The sequence below is a fragment of the Trichechus manatus genome, unplaced genomic scaffold, assembly GCF_000243295.1.
Source record: "Trichechus manatus latirostris isolate Lorelei unplaced genomic scaffold, TriManLat1.0 scaffold00001, whole genome shotgun sequence".
Classification (NCBI taxonomy): Eukaryota; Metazoa; Chordata; class Mammalia; order Sirenia; family Trichechidae; genus Trichechus; species Trichechus manatus.
The window spans coordinates 16,335,135-16,340,623 of record NW_004443937.1 but is presented as its reverse complement, the minus strand read 5'-3'; positions in this window follow the sequence as shown (position 1 = coordinate 16,340,623).

The window sequence follows — 5,489 nt, the reverse complement described above, 5'->3', positions numbered from 1 at the left end:
CTGGCCACGTCGCTCTGCGCTCTGCGCAGGCGCACTTCATACCCCGCGCATGCGCACATTTGAGCCGCCGTTGTCGCTTTTCTTTTCTTTTTTTTGCGTTAACCCTGTCCTCGCCGGAGAGGTCGGAGGGCCGGAGACCCGGAGGGCTGAGGTCTCTCACACTTTGTACGACTGGCAACTCAGCTCAGCGCCTTACGCCCTCCTGCTATGTACAATGGGAGTTGTAGCAGCCCCTGCCTCATTGCGTGTGGCGTGAGTTTAAAACAGGCTTTCGGCTGTGAGGTCGGTAGCACACTCGCTCGCCGTCCCATCCAATTAAAGTAACCGGTTACTATTATGAAGGAGCCCTGGTGGTGCAGTGGTTAAACTCTTGGCTGTTAACCGAAAGCTCGGGAGTTTGAACCCACCAGCCGCTGTGGGGAGAAAGATGTGGCAGTATGCTTCGTAAAGATTTAAGCCTTGGAAACTGAACCGGGCGGTTCTACTCTGTCCTATAGGGTCGCAGTTGGTCGGCATCGATTCAACGGCAGTGGGTTTTATGGATTAGAATTATAATTGTCATCTTCTCCGGAACCCTCCCTAGTCACTCCTCACTTTCGGTCTCCCTTCTCTGCTTGATTTTCTCCTTAACTCGAATTGCCATCCAGCACACAATGTTTTTACCTTATTGTTTTTGTTGTCTTATTCACTGCGGAGGATAATGTTGGCAAATAGTAGGTGCACAATAAATTATTGTAGAACGAGTTAATGCATTAAATTGCTATTATAATTCATACCTACCCGCTCCCATCTCATCTGCTCCTGGTGCAAATTATTTTGTATTTTATTAACTTTCAAGGAACTAAAAGGTCAGCATGGAATTTCAGTGTTACTCTTTTATTTAATACTTTGGGTGTATATCGAGCGCTTACTAAATGCGCCGCCTACCGCTGGGGGCGGGAAGGGAAGGGAAAACGATACATCACCCAAGGTTTGTCTTCCTGATAGGGGACCTTACTTCGGACACTCTGAGGCAAAGGTAAGGACGGTGCGTGCCAACGTGCCAATTGCGTTGGCTAGGGCAAAACCGAGTCTGGATGGTCACGCGCTGGGACGGAGGGCGTCAGCTGGCCTGGGGAGGGGGCAGCCCGCAGTCCGGTGGAGAGGAGGCAGGGAGGAGAAGGAGCCCGGCTGGTGAGCCAGGGGTGGGGTGGGAAGCCGCGGAACGGTGCTGAGGCAGGGACTTGCAGATGAAGAAGGTGGAGGGGACAGCACAGCCAGGGGAGGGGTGCTGGGGAAGGGGCTAGTCTTTTGTCTTAGGCAGTTCGGAGATTGAGGCTGCCGACAAGGGGGAGCTGGGCAGGAGATGAGCCGGTTGTGCGCCAGAGTGAAATTGTCAAGACCCAGAAAGATGTTCAAAACCTTTAACCAGTAACTCCACCACTTATCCTGAGGAAGACATCCAAAAGGAGAAAATAAAGTTGCCCACTGCAGCAGTTTGTAGCAAGATAATTAGAAACACCCTAAATGCACACCAGTAAGGGAATGGTAAAGGAAATTGTGGTACATCCTCCAAAAGGGATGGTTCTGACCACTTGGGAGGCAACATGCAAACTTCTCATAATAAGCAAGTTATCAAAAAAAGATCAGAGTGTAAAACTGTTCATAAATCAAGGTGAAATAAAAACGCTATGGTTAGAAACCAGAAAAGAGCCCCAGAAAATTGAATTGTTATGTTGGTAAAATACAAATGAATTGTGGTGGGATGAAATAGGCTTTTATGTTATGATATTAATTCTATAGAACTTTATGCAAAGGACAATTTTTACAATACTCTTCTGTTAATGAGAATTGTGGATTGTGGCTCCAGCTCTATGTGTGAGCTTATGTTTAATATAATTATTATTTGTTAAATGGCATGTATGTACTTCATGGTAATTGCTAAGTCCTTTGTAAAAACACATAGTATTAGAACTGAAAGTACAAGTAATACTGGGGAAATCTGAATAAGATTGGTGAATTGTATTAATGTCAATATCCTGGTCATGAAATTATTTGTCTTTAGTTATCTAGTGCTGCTATAACAGAAATACCACAACTGGGTGGCTTTAACAAACAGAAATTTGTTCTCTTACAGTTTAGGAGTCTAGAAATCCAAATTCAGAGTACCAGCTCCAGGGTAAGGCTTTCTCTCTGTCAGTTCTGGGGGAAGGTCCTTGTCTGCAATCTTTCCCTGGTCTAGGAGATTCTCAGTACAGGCACCCCAGGTCCAAAGGACGTGTTCTGCTCCCGGTGCTGCTTTCTTAGTGGTATGAAGTCCCCTGTCTCTCTGCTTGCTTCTCTCTTTTATATCTCAAAAGAGATTGACTTAAGGCACACCTAATCTTGTAAATTGAGTCCTGCCTCATTATCATAACTGCCTTTTAATCCTGCCTCATTAACATCATAGAGGTAGGAATTGCAACACATAGGAAAATCACATTAAATGACAAAATGGTGGACAATCACACAATACTGGAAATCATGGCCTAGCCAAGTTGACACATATTTTTGGGGGACACAATTCAATCCATGACATTATTCTGTAGTTTTGCAGGGTTTTTTGGAGATAAAATTCACATATCATAAAATTCAACCTTCTAAAGTGTACAACTCAGTAGTTTTTAGTATAGTAAAAAAAAAAAGAAAAGTGCCTCCATTACCTCCATCTAATTCCAGAACATTTTTATCACACCAAAAAGAAACCCCACATTGGTGATGGTTGTACAACATGATTAATATAATTCATATCACTAAATTGTACACGTGAAAAATACTGAATTGGCAAATGTTGTATCATATATATGTTTACAACAATTAAAAAAAGGATTTAGTAAAACAGAATTGCTAGATCATATGATAGTTCAATGCATAAGGTTAAGAAACAAAATCAGTTGAGTTTCTATACACCAATAATGAGAAATCTGAGAGGGAAATCAGGAAAATGATTCCATTTACAATAGCATCCAAGAGAATAAAATTCCTAGGAACCAGGGATGTGAAGGACTTATACAGTGAAAATTATAAAACACTGCTGAAAGAGATTAAAGATTTAAATCAATGGAAAGATGTTCCATGTTCATGGACTGGAACATTAGTAAAGTTGTCAATACTACCCAAAGCAATCTATAGATTCAATGTGGTCACGATCGAAGTTCAAACAGCTTTCTTTACAGAAATGGAAAAACAAATTCTCAACTTTATATAGAATGTCAAGAAACCCCCAATAGCTAAAGCAATGTTGAAAGAGAATACAAAGTAGGAGGACTCACACTTTCCAATTTTAAAACTTACAGCTACATTAATCAAAACAGCCTGGTACTAGTGTAACAATAGACACACAGACCAATGGAATAGAATTGAGAGTCTAGAAATAAACCCACACATCTATGCTGAACTGATTTTTGACAAGGGTGCTAAGTCTATTTGATGGAGAAAGAAGAATCTGTTCGATAAATGGTGTTGGGAAAATTGGATTTCCACGTGCAGTAAAATGAAACAGGATCCATGCCTCACACCATACACAAAAACAAATTCAAAATGGGCTAAGGACCTAAAAGTACCGTAGCACTTAACCACTACACCCCCAGGGTTTCCAGAACTGCTACTAAAACCACAAAATTCTTAGAAAAAAACGCAGGGGCAGCATAGTAACATAAAATAAATTAACAAAGCACAAACAGCAAAAGACAAAATGAGTAAATAGGACCACATAAGAATTATAAACTTTTTTTCATCAGAAGACTTTACTAAAAAAGTGAAAAGACAAGCTACCTACTGGGAGAATATCTTCGGAAGCTATATATACAATAAGAATCTAATAACAAAAAAAATACCTAAAGCTTTGACAGTTTAACAACCAAAACACAAATAACCCAATCATAAAGTGGGCAAAGGACTTGAATAGACATTTCACCAAAGAGGACATTCAAATGGCCACTAACACATGAACAGATGGTCAATGTCATTAGCCATCAGAAAATAATACGTGTTAGCGAGGATGTGGGGAAATTTGAACCCTTATCCATTGCTGGTCGGATTGCAAAATGGTACAGCTGTTGTGGAAAACAGTATGGCAGTTCCTCAAAAAACTAAAAACAGATCTACCATAAACTTGTAAAAACCAAACCCATTGCCATAGAGTTGATTCTAAACTCATAGCAACTGAATAGAACTGCCCCATAGAATTTTCAAGGAGCACCTGTGGATTCGAACTGCTGACCTTTTGGTTAGCGGCTGTAGCACTTAACCACTACACCACCAGGGTTTCCAGAACTACTACTACCATATGACTCAGAATTTCCACTCCTAGGTATATATCCGAAGGCTTGAAAGCAGAGTCTCAAACAGATACTTGTACACCAGTGTTCATTGCAGCACTATTCACAATAGCCAGAAGGTGGAAACAACCTAAATGCTTATCAATGGATAGATGGATAAGGAAAATGTGGTACATACAATGAAATACTACTCAGCCAGTAAGAGAAACGAAGTCTTGATACATATACTGATGGAGCTTGAAGATATTATGCTGAGTGAAATAAGTCAATCACAAAAGGACAAATATTGTGTGAACTCACTTATATAAAAAGTCTAGAAAAGGCAAATGTATTGAGACCAAAGTTTATTAGTGGTTACCAGGAGTGGGAGGGAGGGGAAAAGGGAAGGTTACTGCTTATGGAGTACTGAGTTTCAGTTTATGGGGATGGAAAAATCGCATTGATAGGGTATGGTTGCACAGCCAATTAATGTATTTGCTGTCAATAAGTTGTACACCTGTAAAAAGTTAAATTGGCAAAAGTTGTGTGATAGATATATTTACAACAATGACAGAAAAAAGAGTAGCTGCTGAGGCTTCTTATGTACAACCAAACACCTCATGGGATTTGGTTCCTTAGTTCGGAGGTTTAGGGTTATGGTCTCATGGGACATCCCAGTTTGGTTTACAACATGTTTAGTTAACAACATGTTTAGTCCTTCTGTTCTACCTCTTAGTTTGTTTTGTAGTGCCTGGGGTCTTAAAAGCTTGCAAGCAGTCATCCCAGGCACAATTGGTCTCTATTCACCTGAAGCAACAGAGGAAGAAAAGTCAGGAATATGAGGAGGAAATGGAGTGTATGGCTAATTGCTTCCATGAACAACTCTGTTTTGCCGTAGGTCTGGAAGAACTACATGATACCCAGCTACGATTACTGAACATTTTGATCAAAGATTCCATAGAAGATTCCAGATCAGAAAGGGGAAAATGCAGAACAGAATTTCAAATTTTCATGGACTCCAGACTTTCTGGAGCCACAGAGGCTAAATAAACCCCTGAAACTATTGCCTTGAGATAATCTTTGAACCGTAAACCAAAAATATCCCCTGAAGTCTTCTTAAAACCAAATAATAGTTTAGCTTAACTAGTAAAGAATGCCTACCTTGAATATTGTGCTCCCCCCTTTTTTTTTATTGTGCATTAGGTGAAAGTT